The sequence below is a fragment of the Peromyscus leucopus genome, unplaced genomic scaffold (assembly GCF_004664715.2).
Source record: "Peromyscus leucopus breed LL Stock unplaced genomic scaffold, UCI_PerLeu_2.1 scaffold_1428, whole genome shotgun sequence".
Lineage (NCBI taxonomy): Eukaryota > Metazoa > Chordata > Mammalia > Rodentia > Cricetidae > Peromyscus > Peromyscus leucopus.
The window spans coordinates 68550-85492 of NW_023504587.1; the positions used below are offsets into that span (position 1 = coordinate 68550).

The 16943-nt window shown below is 43.5% G+C and overlaps 1 pseudogene; it reads left to right on the forward strand.

Moving 5' to 3' along the window:
• Positions 1-4453: 4453 nt before the first annotated feature.
• Positions 4454-6525, forward strand: LOC114688754 (annotated as a pseudogene).
• Positions 6526-16943: the final 10418 nt, after the last annotated feature.

The following is a 16943-nucleotide window of genomic DNA, read 5'->3' on the forward strand; positions in this document are numbered from 1 at the left end:
ATTCTGCAAACTTAATCCATGAGGTACAACTTTCAGGTCCAAATTCCAAGAACTTCTCATAAAGCTTGCAGCATCTTTCAAGTTCTCAAAGCTGTAGTTCCAGTTCTATATAGCCTTTGAATAACTTGTTCTTTGGGCATTTGCCTATGGAAGTCCCCAAAGCTCTTCTGGCCAGTGGCAGATTTTTGTGTCATATTTCAAACTGTGTGTAATATAACCAAACCAAAACAAAAAAAACCACTAAAAACTAAAAAGTTGGTCAATAAACCTTCAGTAGCCACTGCCTAGGTCTGTAATGTTTGTAAAGCATCTGGAAAGGACTCTGGGATGGAAATGATAATTTACATGTCACAGTCAAGAAACTCACTAGTCCAATATCATGGTTACATACTCCTAGAGTTCTAGAACATTCTACTTGAGGTCTCCCAAAACTAATGGAACATTATAATTTGAACACTGAGACCAGGGAAGCAGGCTGCTTCCTGCAAGATTCAGAACATCCTAGTCTCCATGATGGGACCAAATATCAAATAGCAGAGAAAAAGGACTTCTTGCTATTGTGGTTGTTGTTACAGGATCTCAGAGCTCACTCTGTATTGCAGGCTGGCCTTGAACTCAGAGAGCTCTGCCTGCCTCTGCCTCCCAAGTGCTGGGATTAAAGGTATACACAACCATTTCTGATTTAAATTGACCTAAACATCAGCACAAGTTGGTCGTTCGTGGCACATGCTTTTAATCTCATCACTTGGGGAGACAATTTCTATGAGTTCAAGTCAGCCTGTTCTACAGAGAGATTCTGTGACATGTCAAAATATCAAAAAGATAGAAAGAAAGGAAGAAAGAAAGAAAGAAAAAGAGTGAAAGAAAGAGAAAGAGAGAAAAAGAGAGAAAGAAAGAAAAAGAGAGAAAGAAAGAAAAAGAGAGAAAGAAAGAAAAAGAGAAAGAGAAAGAAAGAAAAAGAGAAAGAAAGAAAACGAGAAAGAAAGAAAGAGAAAGAGAGAAAGAAAGAAAGAAAGAAAAAGAGAGAAAGAGAGAGAGAGAGAAAGAAAATGAAAAAGACTAGCACAGTCAAATCTTTTGAATGATTCATATGTAACTACCCCCAGAATTTCCTGGAGTTCAGGTTCACCCTGATATTCACAGTGGAACTGTCTTTAAACAGGGACACTACAAACAGACTCAAATAATGACTTTGACATAAATATAACTTGCTGGCTCTGATTATTATCCAGTAGAATCTCTGAGAACTTGAGACCAGGCAGAGTTATATAGGAAGTTCTTGTCATAAAAACAAAAATAAATTAGCAACTAAAAGAGAAAGAAATAATACATTGAGGTGAACCTAAGGCTAGACTCTGGGTGAGACAGGGTGACTTGATGGAGGTAAAGGACTTACTTACCTGATCTGAACACTGGTAACAGATGTCCAGATCCCAGCCCTGGGAGACGGTGACTCCAAGAGGCTCCTGGCTCCAAGAATGAGGATATCTGATGGTTCTGACCTTTATATACCTTTCAACACACCTCCCAGATGAAATCTGGAGTCTGATTGAATGACTGAGGCTCCACCCACTTCTTCTTTTGGAATTTTGATGGTGTCTATGTGGAGTGGATCAGATCTTCACCCATGAAAAGACTTAGACTAACTAAGGCAAAAGTTACTCACCAATTCATTGACCCAACTAAGGCACAGTGACTTGTTAGTTATGGATTGATGGACTTAGTTTCTGAATCTTTTGAGATGGGGTTTCACAGTGTACCTAAGTTTAGCTGGAACTCAGTATAGTGCCTGGACTGGGTTCCAACACTCAGCAATTCTGTATCACACTATTCTGTATCACACTGCCCTGTGATATGTTTGGGAGCCCATTTTCAGGTTCCTTGTGGCTTTACTCAACAGGTCCTCAGAGAGAGGATGATTAGGACCATGGGCCTGAGTGCAGGTGTCTAAGATGGTCTGCCCTTGGCTGTGCTGGGGGGACGTTCTTTGCTCCACACTTTGGCACCTCTATAAATACCCTGGGCAGAGCCAGTGGGCAGTTGGAAAAGGTTCTAGGCCCTACTCCAGGCTATCCTTTATTTTCTATCTGTTTATCTTCACAATCTAAATCTTTCTATCTAATATTTCCTGCTGCTCACACTCAAGAAAACACTGGGCATCTGTGGGGTTGGTGGGTAAACACCCCACATAATGGTGCCATGAACAGGGACTAAAGAAAAAAGAAAAGAAAGGGGGGGGACTACAGACAAAAGCGGGGGACTAAAGACAAATGAACAAGGACTAAAGACAAAGTAATGGGGACTAAAGAAAAAGGAAAATAATAGTTTTATTACAGAGTTTTTGACGAAAGTATGTATATTATTGTGGGGCAGGGATTTTATCCTTGGGAGAAAAGGAAAATGGACTGGAAGGATGTCCGATGCTGCAGCACAAAATTCTCTTCTGTCAAAATTTTCTATCTTCTGTGATACCTCAGTAAAACCCCCACTCTATCCCCTACAGACAAAGAGAAGCTTAAACCAGGATTCCTAAGTGTAGATAAGAACTTAGACCCCTTTTCACCAGGTGGCTGTATCTGCTACAGGGACTTTGAAAAACACAGGCAGGATATTCAACCAAAAGACTAAAAAGGGAGGCGGGTTAAAATAAATTATATGGTCTGTGCCTTTAAGAACTAGCCTCACAAAGAAAGGGGAGCGCTCCTTCCAACATCCCTGCTGTGAGTGAGAGATTTGGAAGAGCCTTCCTGGAGGCTTGTAAACTTAGAATAAACCTTACTTTTACATTCTGTACCTAAAGTCTCCAGTGGTGGCTTTGGGGACGCTATCTAGGCACAACAAGACCCTCAAAAAGGGGGCCTTAGACAATGATATCTCAATATAGATAGACACAGGCCAGTTTCAAATCCCCAGAAATGATGGCGCCAGCCCCAGGAACTAAAAAGAACACAGTCAGGATGAATGATGGTAACCAATTAACCACGAGATGCCCCTCTCCGGAGATAACATGACCAGACCCCAGAGAGGAGTTGTAAAACTCCTGACAGGGCAAACAGATAAGCTAGAATAAGATAAAGTTCAGGCCAGGGAAAAACTGGACCAGTCAAGGATGGACCCATACTAACCCCCTCCTCTCTAAGAAATTTTATGAGTTTTGCCTATAAAAACTGACTTCCCCCAAAAAGAGTAACTCTTCCCTGCCACACTTGAGATGGTTTGAGATGAGTTTCCTGTCATGTCTTTTAACAGATAAACCTTGCTTTTGCATTCTGGAATGCTCATTCTTGGTGGTCTCTCTGGGGGTTACGATCTGGGCACAACATCTTCTATCACTTTCTCTATTTCTATCTGAATAATAAGTTTAAGATATAGTGTAGTAATATAGTGTAGGAAAAACTTAAAAGTGTAAGATCTTTCTACCTAGACTAAAGATGAAGTTTTCTACCTAGTTTCTAACTAGACTAAAGATGAAGTTTTGTGTATGCATATGTGCTTTATTAACTGGTGACTCATGAATTGTTTTATGGAACTGTTTATGTAAAAATGGAATTATGGAACTGGTTTTGTGTTACAAATGGAACTGTTTAAACAGAAAACTTTGGGTTTTCTAACTAGGCTTGAGATTTTGCTTAAAAAATTATAAATAACAGGGAAAGTTAATAGTCCTTAGTCTATTTAAATTAAAAAATATTTTCCTGTTTGAGTGGATTAATGCCATGTTTTGTTAGAAATGCAAATGGGTATACTAGGATTACTTAAAAGTGTAAAGAGTTTTATTAAGAAACTGCTTTTGGAAGTTTTCCTAACTTTTCAAAGTTTTAATGGTTAGATTGAGAATATTGTTTTAAATGTGGGCTTATAGGAACTGTGAAAGTTTGGGTTTTCTAACTAGGTTTGAGATTGTTTAAAAATTATAATGAAAAGGAGGAGTTATGAGTGAATTAAGGTTGAATTATGTTTACAGAAACTATGTTTAACATATTAATATTAATGCATCCTGGTTTTGTGGAGTTAAGGAAATATTTAAGTTTGTGTATACATTGAAGTTTATCCTACGATCTGCTAGCAAGAAAATTCAAATGATTCTACTAAGAGTTAAAGTTGCGAGACAGAGAAAATTAACTATATATAGCACTATATATGTTAATTCAAATGGTTCTGTTAAGAGTTTGCTTTGACTGCCGGGCGATGGTGGCGCACGCCTTTAATCCCAGCACTCGGGAGGCAGAGCCAGGTGGATCTCTGTGAGTTCGAGGCCAGCCTGGACTACCAAGTGAGTTCCAGGAAAGGCGCAAAGCTACACAGAGAAACCCTGTCTCGAAAAACAAAAAAAAAAAAAAAAAAGAGTTTGCTTTGAGTTGTAAGATTGGGAGAATTGTGACTAGGTATAGCAATATTTATGTTAACCTGCAATGGTAATGATGAAGCTAAGGGATTCTTTAAGTTTGCAGACATGGCGTCCTCTACAGCAGCGGGGAAACAGAGGATTCCCAAAGTGGCCAAGGTGAAAAACAAAGCGCCAGCTGAGGTACAGCTAACTGCAGAGCAGCTCTTAAGAGAGGCTAGAGAGAGAGAACTCGAGCTCCTTCCACCCCCAACTCAGCAGAAGATCACAGATGAAGAGGAGCTCAATGATTACAAACTTGGGAAGAGGAAGACTTTTGAAGATAACATAAGAAAAAACAGGACTGTGATTAGTAACTGGATCAAATATGGCCAGTGGGAAGAAAGTCTCAAGGAAATCCCAAGGGCTCGGTCCATATACGAGCGTGCCTTGGATGTAGACTGTGGGAGTATTCCACTCTGGCTGAGATATGGAGAAATGGAAATGAAGAACCGCCAGGTGAACCATGCCCGAAATATCTGGGAGCGAGCCCTAACAACTCTGCCCCGAGTCAGTGAGTTCTGGCACAGGTACACATCCATGGAGGAGATGTTGGGCAATGTCACCGGTGCCCGTCAAGTGTTTGAGCGCTGGATGGAATGGCGGCCTGAGGAGCAGGCCTGGCACTCCTACATCAGCTTCGAGCTGAGACACAAAGAGGTGGAGCAGGCCCGTACCCTTTATGAACGCTTTGTGCTCGTGCACCCTGCTGTGAAGAACTGGGTCAAGTATGCCCGATTCGAAGAGAAGCATGCTTATTTTGCCCATGCGCGGGAAGTCTACGAGAGAGCAGTGGAGTTCTTTGGAGAGGAGTTATGGACGCACACCTGTATGCGGCCTTTGCCAAATTCGAGGAAAACCAGAAAGAATTGGAAAGGGTACGAGTTATCTACAAATATGCCCTGGCTAGAATTTCAAAACAAGGGGTGCAAGAACTCTGGAAAAACTATGTCGCCTTTGAGAAGAAGTTTGGGGACAGCAGGGCTGTTGAAGATATCATCATGAGTAAATGGAGATGCCAATATGAAGAAGAAGTGAAGGCTGATCCATACAATTACGATGCCTGGTTTGATTACTGGCGCTTGGAGGAAAGTGAGGCGGAGGCAGACACAGTGCGGGAAGTCTATGAGAGGGCCATTGGCAACGTGCCGCCCATCCAGGAGAAGAGGCATTGGAAGCGCTACATCTATCTCTGGATCAACTATGCATTCTACGAAGAGCTGGAAGCCAAGGATCCTGAGAGGACAAGACAGGTCTATCAAGCCTCTTTGGCACTAATTCCTCACAAAAAGTTCACCTTTGCCAAAATGTGGTTATATTAGGCACAGTTTGAAATACGACACAAAAATCTGCCACTGGCCAGAAGAGCTTTGGGGACTTCCATAGGCAAATGCCCAAAGAACAAGTTATTCAAAGGCTATATAGAACTGGAACTACAGCTTTGAGAACTTGAAAGATGCCGCAAGCTTTATGAGAAGTTCTTGGAATTTGGACCTGAAAGTTGTACCTCATGGATTAAGTTTGCAGAATTAGAGGCAACCCTTGGTGATATCGATAGAGCCCGGGCCATCTACGAATTAGCCATCAGCCAGCCAAGCTTAGACATGCCAGAGGTACTTTGGACATCATATATCCATTTTGAGATTGAGCAGGAAGAAACTGAAAGAGCACGAAACCTTTACTGACAACTGCTTCAGCGAACACAGGATGTCAAGGTATGGATCAGTTTGGCTCGGTTTGAGTTATCCTCTGGGAAAGAAGCTAGTGTGACTAAATGCAGACAGATTTATCAAGAGGCGAATAGAACCATGAGAAACCGAGAAGAGAAAGAAGAGAGATTGATGTTGCTGGAATCCTGTCGAGGATTTGAAGATGAATTTGGAACAGTATCAGACAAGGAAAGAGTAGACAAACTCATGCCAGAAAAGGTCAAGAAGAGGATTAAGGTCCAGGCCCAAGATGGGTCTGATGCAGGCTGGGAAGAATACCATGGTTACATCTTTCCAGAAGATGCTGCCAACAAGCCTAACCTCAAGTTTCTGGCAAAGGCCAAGCTTTGGAAGAAATGGCAACAAGAAAAAGAAGCTCCCCAATAGGATCCAGATAAGGACATTGGTGAGAGTGAATCTTCATCTTTTTAAATGTTGGAAATTTTTTTTAATAGAAATGAATAATTTAGAACTTTGATTTCTGAACTTTTTTATATATTTACACGGTAAGGGGTGATTTTGAATAGCTACCTTTCTAATTATTTTTTTAAACACTATGTCGATAGTGTTTAAATGTCGATAGAACAACTTAGATTCTCTTTTTCGTTTAAAATGCTATGTGGTTATTTTGTATTTAAAAAATAAAATTTATCCTATTAATACAATGGCCTGTGTAGTATCCGCTCACTCCTTTGTCTTCTGTGGATTTTCCAGACACTGGGTTCATTTCCTTCTTCTTTGACTTTTGATTTTAGGTTTGACCATGGAGCCCTGGCTAAGGTTGAATTCTAGATCCTCGTAGCTGAGGAGTGTTGGTGGTGCTCTCCTAAGTCTAGCTCCACCCAGACATTCTGATGCATGTTCCCCCAGTCAGCTCCTGTGGTCCCCACACTGTCTGAGATTAGAGAGGAGCTCCCAGCACTCAGACTATTCTTATTCAGTACTTCAGACACCAGCTTGGCTTTTGTCTTGGGATCTTTCTTTTCTTCCTTTCTTTGGGTACCATTCCATGGTGCTAAAGACAGCATCAAGGGCTTCCCATGTACTTGGCAGGAGCTCTTCTGCCACGTGTGGTCAAGCATACCATTTATTCGAGCACCCAGGAGGCACAGTACCTAGATGTCCGGTGGTAGAATTCATTCTAGTCTACATAAAGGGTATCACGTCAAACACCCCCCCCCACACACACACACAAACTAAACAAAAGAACTTCCACTTCCTCAGAGAGACAGCCACAAGGCTCACTTTTACTCCTTAGCATCCTTCACCCTGAGATACAGATTGGACTTTCTTCCCATGCCTGTGGGAAGAGGGAAAGGGTCCTTTAATCATTGCTGCATGCATGTCCCAGGAGCAGTTCCACACACCTGGAAGCCCTCTTCCAAAGAGGCTCAGCATTGATCTCAGATTCTCTAGCTGGAATTCCTTTATTCCAGAAGCTGCTGTCCTGCCCTTTGACACCATTCTCACTAAAGCCCAAACTTGCCTGGACATCTCCATTTTGTCCCAGCTGGCCTGGAATACCTGATCCGGTTGGCTTCACCTTACAAGCCTACACAATCATACTCATCTCAAATCCAAATGTCAACATTGCTTTTATTTCCATTTTTCCGTATCTCACCAAAACAAATAGTTAATAGTTTTCATCTAGAGAATATAAAGGAATGTTTATTGTGTCACCTGGGCTGGTCTTAGCCCTGGATATTAGCAGAGGATGGACTAGATTCCTTAGGGGTCACTGAATCACCATCTATGGACCAGATGGCAGGGCATTGAATCCAGCAAGTGAGTGCAGCCTCCATCACTGTAGAGGGCTTCAGTGACTCCTCTGAGACTCTGACTCTGAAGGACCTTTTCAATCACAGGTCCCTGGGAGGAGAGATCAGTGTTCTCAATCCCCACCATGCTCATCCACATGGAGTTCGTGATGGCCCATGGAATGGATAGCATCAAATGTGCCATCATTAAGCAATGAATGTTAGGGATATAGTAAATGCAGTAGTATGTTGATGACCCACTCCATGAGCTGGGACTGAGTAATAAGCAGTCACTGCATCCAGGATTATAGGAGTGTAATCCTCCATCTGCATCAAGTAGTTTGTGGATGTGCTGGACACTACGGCTTCCCTTCTCTGTTGGCCTTTCTCAGCAGGGCATACAGGACCTTAGACATTGCCCTTCAGGGGGAGCCAAGTCAGCTGCTGACATCTAGGCTGGCCTGCGCTTGAGCTCAAGATGGGGCAGGTCCCCCTGCTGTCCTTCCTTGGCTGGCCTTGCTCTCAAAGGGTGGGCTGGTGGGCAGTGCGGTAGGAGCCCATACCTGGGACACCCGCCCTTTGACCGAGGCTGCACAGGCTGCTGCTGCCTCGGTGTCACTGCCTGAGCCGCTGCAGCTCATGGTGCTGGTGGGAGAGGCGGCGAACCAGGCTTTTCTTTCATCATGATCTAGATCTAATTTTATTAAGGGATTTAATCTTTTTGTTGTTGTTTTGTTTTGTTTTTCTAGACAGGGTTTCTCTGTGTAGCATTGTGCCTTTCATGGAACTCACTTTGGAGACCAGGCAGGCCTCAAATGCAGGTAGGATTTGTTGAAGGAGGCAGAGGCAGGAGGATCAGGAGTTTGAGGCCAGCCTGGGCTACACATTTCTGCTGTGGGATGTTCTGTATGTCCTGTGGGAGCCCGTTCTTGGGTTCCTTGTGGCTTTACCCAGCAGGTCCGCATAGAGGATGATTAGGATCACAGGCTTGAGTGCAAGTGTCTGAGATGGTCTGTACTTGGCTGTGCTGGGGGATGGTCTGTATGTCTTGTTGCTCTGACTGGTCAATAAATAAAACCTGATTGGCCATGGCTAGGCAGGAAGTATAGGCGGGACTAACAGAGAGGAGAAATAAAAGAACAGGAAGGCAGAAGGAGTCACTGCCAGCCAGCTGCTGCCAGGACAAAGAAGATGTAAAGTACCGGTAAGCCACGAGCCACATGGCAAAGTAAAGATTAATAGAAATGGGCTAAATACAAGAGTAAGAGCTAGACAATGATAGGCCTCAGCTAATGGCCAAGCAGTTTAAATAATGTAAGAGTCTGTGTGTTTATTTTATAAGTGGGCTCTGGGATTGGTGGGACTTGGCGGCCGGAGCTGAAGAGAAATTCTCCAGCTACACATTTCCTTTTGACATTTTTGACAAACCTTCCCAAGATCAGATCCTCTGTCTAAAATCCCTTTGAGACAGGGAGTTGGGGGCACTCACTTTTAATACCACCAGTGGGGAGGCAGAGGCAGGAGGATCTCTGAGTTTGAGGCCAGCCTGGTGAGTAGTAATGAAAGACCCTAACCCTGCAGGCTTACACCCTCCCCCCAATCCCCAGGAGAATGAGGAACTAAAGAGCTAGTTCCAGGGGCAAACTGACTCAGCCATTACTCAACCACCCTTACCACAATGTAAAGAGATTTCTGTTAAGAGATGCGCTCAACTGTGACTGGGATAATTGCAAGTATTCCAGGAAAAACCACTGTAACCTTTGTGTAACCTTCACTCCCACCCTGATACCACCCTTGAGGTTCCGAAAAAAATGTGCACATGGACCTGATTGTACCTACCCTGTGATTAGGCCATGATCTTCTGAAATTAGCCCTTAGACATGAACCAATCGAAACGAAATTGCATGGGAATTATAATCTTATGGCTTTTGTGGGTTTTTTTCCTTTAAAAGTACCTAAAAGACAAAACACAAATTAAAAAAAAAAAAGATATTATGGGACTGGAGAGATGGCTCTGGTGCCCAGGCAACTTTATTTATTAACATAAAATAAAATCACTATTCAGCACAAATAAAATATCACCATAAGTGGTCTTGAGAATCTCTGGGGAAGGAGCCGGGATTTAAAGGGACTTTCAGAGTGGCTGGGTCTAGGCAGAGAGGTGGTGCTTCCACTAGAACATTCCAGACTCTTTGGGTTCAGGGATGCCAGGGCGAGAGGGACTGAGGTGGATCTTCCACCAGAACAGTGACATTACAGCTATACAGTTCTGAGCCTCATTAGTGGAGTTCTGAAATTGAACCCAGGCTTCATACATGAGAGTCAAGCACACCACCAGTTGAGGCACATCCCAGCATTTTTGTTGAAGGGGCTGAAGTCCCAGGTATGGCTGTGTAAGATATCTATAATCATGCCACTCTCTAAAGACAGAAGCCACTAAGTTTTGTATCCAGGTGTTTTAAGTTATTAACAAGCTATTGGATTGTTTATTTATGTAATATTTATGTAATTTTGGTTTTCTGAGGCTCGCCTGGAGTCAAATGTGTAGCCCTTTTCTGACTGGAGATTTTTTTTTTCTTCTTTGTCCATACAGGTTTTTCTTTTCTTTTCTTTTTTCTTTCTTCTCTTTCTCTTCTTCTCTTTTTTTTTTTTTTTTTTTTTTTTTTTTGTAATGCCGTTTATTGAAAGAGGGAGGAGGTCTTAAATACAGGCTTACAGCACAATGGGAGAACCCCAGAGGGCAGAAGTTCGCTACCTATGTTTTACAATCTTGCATCTAAGCTCAGGGTTTTTCTATGAAGCATTCCTGCTGTCCTGGAACTCACTCTGTAGCCCAGGCTGGCCACAAACTCACAGAGATCTGCCTGCCTCTGCCTCCCGAGTGCTGGGATTAAAGGTATGTGTCACCACTGCCCAGCTACTGAAGAATTTTTTATTATATTGGGATTAGAAGTCTGCAGTACACAAAGTCTTCTCATTTCTTTTTGAGTCAGGGACTTGCTACATTGTCCAGACTAACTCACTCATTCTGCAGACAATTTTTCCTGATTCAGATTCCCAAGGGCTGAAACTATTGGTGTGAGCTACTGAGACATCTTTGATAGCCTGTTTACTTTGTTTACTTCCATTTAACAGTCTGTTTATCTGGGGCATGGTCTCCCCTAATGCAGGATGGCCTGGGACTAACTATGTGACCTACCTTCTTTCTAGAGGCTCTCAGGCAAGCATGGCTCTTGTTTGTGGTTTTTGTTTATATATTTTATTTTCTTTCTCATTTACAGGGACATGAGTCTCTGAATGTAAGGTTTCCTTGTGAGCATAAACTGGTCACAGACAGGCAAAATTACCTCCAAAACCTGCTGGGCTGAAGAAAATCCCAGGGGACAAAGAAGACTAGATGAAAGGCCACATACCAAGTAAAGTAAATATGCCACCCATTCAGGCCCACCCTCAACTCTAGCATGGGTCCCAAAATTATGGCATTCCCAAGACTCAAGGGATTTCCATCTCTCACTCTCAAGACATTAATAAAGCTGAATTCATATGGCATGCAGGACACTCTTGCTAGCAATATAATAGTCTATTATGTATATGTTTAGATTTGGGGTAAATTATACTATAGGTTATTTCAAAATGCAGTAGCCTTCTGGAAGTTCCATCTCACCAGCTTCTAAGAGCTATGGTTAAAAACTATAATTAAGATGGGGAGGGACCAGCCCTGGAGAGTCAGAGGGCTCAGAGATTAAGAGAGCATGCTGTTCTCTGGAGGATCTGAGTTTCGGGTTCAGCAATCAGGTTAGGTGGTGGCTCTTGTAACTGCAGTCCCAGAGGACCCAATGCCCTCTTTAGACCTCTATGGGAACCATATGTACATACACACATGTACATACATAAAAGCAAAGTAAATTATTTTAAAAGCTGTAACCAGATCCTGAAAGCCTCTGAAAGGATGAGTGTTCCTTGTGGAGACAGGGTGTGCCTCAGCATTTAGGACACCTGGCCTGCGCTTAGGGTCCTGAGAGGATATATCTCAGCTGCAAAAAGCGTTTGCTGGCCGGGTGGTGGTGGTCCACGCCTTTAATCCCAGCACTCAGGAGGCAGAGCCAGGCCGATCTCTGTGAGTTCCAGGCCAGCCTGGGTTACCAAGTGAGTTCCAGGGAAGGTGCAAAGCTACACAAAGAAACCCTGTCTCGAAAAACAAAAAAAACAAACAAACAAAAAAGCGTTTACTGAAGCAAAAATTGGGGAAAATAAAGAATTTGGGAGGGGATGACCCCTGCCTGGATGACACCGCATCCTGGATTGAGAGGAGCGGGCAGCTGCAGAAAGAGAAGAACCTGGCAGAGAAGCAAGTCAAGCTACTAGAGGAGATGGACCAAGAGTTTGGCATGAGCACTCTGGTGGAGGAGGAGTTTGAACAGAGGAGACAGGACTTATATAGTGCCACGGACTTGCAAGGTCTCACTGTGGAACATGCCATCGATTCCTTTCGAGAAGGGGAGACTGTGGTTCTCACGCTCAAGGACAAGGGAGTACTACAGGAGCAGGAAGATGTGCTGGTGAATGTGAACCTGGTGGACAAGGAGCGGGCAGACAAGAATGCAGAGCTTCGGAAGAAGAACTACCTGCCCTATGCGGAAGATGAGAGTGTTAATGATTTGGCACAGTAAACACCCTGCTCTGTCCTGGCCAAATATGATGAGGAGCTGGAGGGCGAGCGACCACATTCCTTCCCTTAGGAGCAGGGTGGCATGGCTGATGGAGTGAGGGAGCGCGAGCTAGAAGAGATCCGGGCCAAGCTAGTGCTGCAGGCTCAGTCTCTGAGCTCTGTAGGGCCCCGGCTTGCCTCTGAGTACCTAAGTCCTGAGTAGATGGTGACCTTCAAAAAGACCTGGCGAAAAAAAATATCCGAAAGAAGGAGAAGGAGGTGGTAATGCAGGCAGATGACTTGCTGCCTCTTGGGGACCAGAGGGCGTGTGCTACCACCGCTTGACTTCTGTGTTTCCTTAAAAATGTCTGGCATATTCCCCCTTGATCTCCAGACATGCCTTATTTATTAACATACAAATAAAATATCACCCCATTTTGGCACAAACAGAGTATCACCACATTTCCCCTGTTTTGTCTAATGAAAATAAAAAAATAATTGAAAAAGTTAAAACTAATATAAGAAAAACTATATACAATAAATACAATAACTATATACAAGCAATAAACAAGTTAAAACTTTACTTTTAATGAAACAGAAAAGGAAAAGATTCAAAAACAAATAAAGGGGGATATGATATGGAATATAGGATATCGATATGCTTGGATGAAAGGGTAGATTAATGTATCTGCTTTTAAAGAGCAACAATTAGTGTAAAATCTTTTCCACTGCTGTAGATTTTAGTTTATTGATACAAATTTAAAGTTAATTTTGTTATACTGTATGTATATTTCTGCTCTCTTTTGAGGTATTCAGTTTATGAAACTCATTTAAATTGTAATGGATAATTGAGAACTACAGATGAATAATTAGTCTTCTATGAGAGTCAAACTTACGGGCATGTTAAGTTTTCAGGGTATACATAGACATAATTCAATCAGGTAGGTAATCTTCAAACCCTTCAAAGACCTACAGAATACGGCATTTATACTGTTTTAAAATATTGGCCTTTCTGGACAGTGAGATGTCTGCTCCTGTCAGCACCAATTTACTTCAAAGAGAGGATGGGTGTCAAAGATACTCCATGTGGAGTTTATCTTCTTCTTGGCAAAAATAGCCATTTGGGCAAGAAACTGTTCTGGCATGGACTGCTTTAAAAAATGGTGTGTTGACTGGACATGTAACACCCATTGGAAGGTGACCACTGAAATTTGCAAGGCAAAATGGTCTTTAGGACCCCAGACTCGAATGGTACCTAAAAGCCAAGACCATGTCTTAATGAATATTCCAGCAGGCATGTGAGGTCGACCCTGAGGAGAGGGTACAGGCTCCTTTGAAGCACAGCTAGGGGGAGTTTCAGGTACAGTTAGGTCATCTCATACATAATTGGTTAAGCAAGCAGCAGTTACACTGGTAACTTTTAACTGGCTGAGATTTAGTCTTCTCCTTTTTGGACACACTTGCACAAGCTTGGGCAAGTCTGCCCGTGACTCAGAAGGGGAGCTGGAAGGGGAGCTGCAGGATTTGTCCTTGACACATGGTGAACCTGACTTAGGCCTGTGTTTCTTCTCTCCCTTGTCTGTGAATCAAAGGCCCTTTTTTGAGAGAGGCACCTGTTTTCCCCCTCTCAGAGAACTGAAATCTAAATTCAGTTGTGAGTGTGGGAGAGTTTAACCCCTTCACAATGTGCTGGGTGGGCTAGATTTTTGGATTCAACAGAAAGCTGGACGGCAGGTCAGTAAGACCAAGGTATGGAGGGAAAGAAAACATGTGGATGGAAAGAAGTGACTACAGAGTTCAGAATGTGCTCCAAAGTGAATCAGAGGTTTCTGAGGCCTCCATCTTGGAGAGGTGAGACAATAGAAAGAACAGTGTGGGAGGCCCCAGACACATTGACCACATGCTTAGGTGCCCAGACAGAGCTGGATAATAGGCTTGCCGGCAGGTACCACCCAGTCCCCAGAAAGAGCAATAAGCTGACCCGACCTTGGCAGGGCCAACAGCTAAGGGGAAATTCCTGACCGTCCAAACATTCCCAGCACACACCTGAACCCCTAGACAACTGTCAGCCAATTGGGGTCCTGAACATTGGAAATCATCTCACCCCCAACCTCCACCATCATCAAAACAAAAACAAAAGGTGGTCCCGCCCAGGCTCGGCACTCTTTGATAGTACTGCTGTATCCTACACAAAGAGGGTCCAAGCTCCAGCTTGCTTGAATACAGGCTCTCTGCTTTTGCTTATGGATTCAGACTCCTTGGTGTTCTTTTCTGGACAGGACAAACAGACGCAGTCCATATGTGATGAGGCTGTTCCTCTTTCCCCAGTCACTAGAAATGGAAACAGACTGGGTTCAAATAATGGAATGAAGGGAAAATGAGATGTGGGGTTGTACAGGCTGGTTTTGTGTGTCAATTTGGCTCAAGTTAGAATCTTCTGAGGAAGGAGCTTCAGTGGAGGAAATGCCTCTATGAGATCCAGCTGAAAGGCATTTTCTCAATTAGTGATCAATGGGGAGGCCTCAGCCCAATGGTGGATGGTGGCACCCCTGGGCTACTGGTCCTGAATTCTATAAGAAGATGGGCTGAACAAGCCAGCAGAAGCAAGCCAGTGAGCAGCTCCCCTCCATGGTCTCTGAATCGACTCCTGCTTCCAGGACTCCGCCTTGTTTTGAGTTCCTGTCCTGACTTCCTTCAGTGATGAACAGTAATGCTGAAGGGTAAGTCAAATAAACGTTTTTTCCTCCCCAAACTTGCTCTTTGGCCATGGTGTTTTTGTTGCAGCAAGTGTCTTCCTCCCTGCGAAGGCTCCTAGGTCAAATTCGTGAAGAATTCCTGTCCTGTGAAACCTGAAGTGGCTACAGCAGCACACTTGTGACCTGAGGACCCTAGAGATGTACCTGCCTCTGAGGACATCTATGATAACATTGGTGACGTCCTGCCAGACAGACCTGCCACATTGATCTAAGCTCATGGAAACACTCAGGGCTATAAGGCAGCCCAAATTGATCTACTTTGTTGGTAAGAGTGTCTGGATTTTCATGGATTCCGTGTCTACAACCTGAAGTTCAAACTATTGCTCCTGTTTGCAATCAATAAGGAGAGGTCACAGCTGGGCTCTGAAAAATGAAAGCCAGGATTCAAGTGACTCATGGAGACACAGATCATGTGTATTCAAGGGATTTTGGATGTACTTGGGAAACAAGACTGCTCCATTAGTTCAGATTAGAGGGAGTGAAGCTTTGACAGGGAGAAGCAGGGGCTCATTTTCTAATGAAGGTCAAGACTGCAGACACAACTTCAGACAGGAAGAGAGATAGGAAAATGGTAGGGATTTCATCCCAGCACCATCAGTGTCTGAGAGACCATAGACACAGGGAAGGAGATAAAGAGAGAAGATGTTACAAGGAGCATAATGGAATGGATGAGGCAGGCTCCATGCCTCTGTCTTGGTTTGTCATCTGCCTTTTGGTTGTCCATCCTACATAAAGATTTGTAATTTACGGATATACATTCCTTTCTTGAACATTAAGTTTTTGGAGCTCTGAACAGGTGTTGGGCATACAGCATTCTCACCATTGAGCTGTGATCTGTCTTTTTCTTGCTTTGGAAGGCTTGAGGAGCTGGATATTATTTCCCCCACCACCCTTAGCATTACAGTTTCTCATAGGATTCCAGAAAACCCTTTTGCATGAGAGGGCATTGTATTTTTTTAATTTACTGAGTAGCTTTCACAGACAGTTTCATAGTTGTTCATTATGCTAATCGGGTTGGCATATTCTCACGCCACCCTTGTTTCACACCTTCTGCATCCTAGAACTTTCAGAGTGAACAATGACCCAAAATTCCCTGTTCTTGGGCATTTTATACACTTCAGCTTCATGAAACCCCAGTCAAAGAGCTAGAGAGAGATTCTCTTGGAGAGATGGCTCAGGTGTTAACGTGGCTTGCTGTTCTTTTTGTGGACCAGCGTTTGATTTCAGCACCCTGAAACTCTTGGAACAGTTCCAGATTATCCTGACACCACCCTTTCTTTTTCTGTATTCTGGGAGCACTTGCTGTCTTTTACATCTACATACACACCCCACATGTAATCTGGATATGCCTTTGATTTATTATCATTGAGTGTGTATGGGAGTCTGTATGTAGGCCCCTCTGTGCCATTGTAACAATGTGGAGGTCAGAAGATACTCCCTCCTCCTCAGTCTCTCTCTCTCTCTCTCTCTCTCTCTCTCTCTCTCTCTCTCTCTCTCTCTCTCTCTCTCTCTCTCTCTCTCCCTACTCTGAGATGTGGTCTCATACACAGCTCTGGCCATCCTAGAACTCATTATGTACACCAGGCCAGCTACAAACTCCCAGAAATCCACATGCCCCTGCCTCCCATGTGCTGGGATTAAAGACACTTGCCACCATGCCTGCCTTCAGAGGATGACTTTCAATGGTCA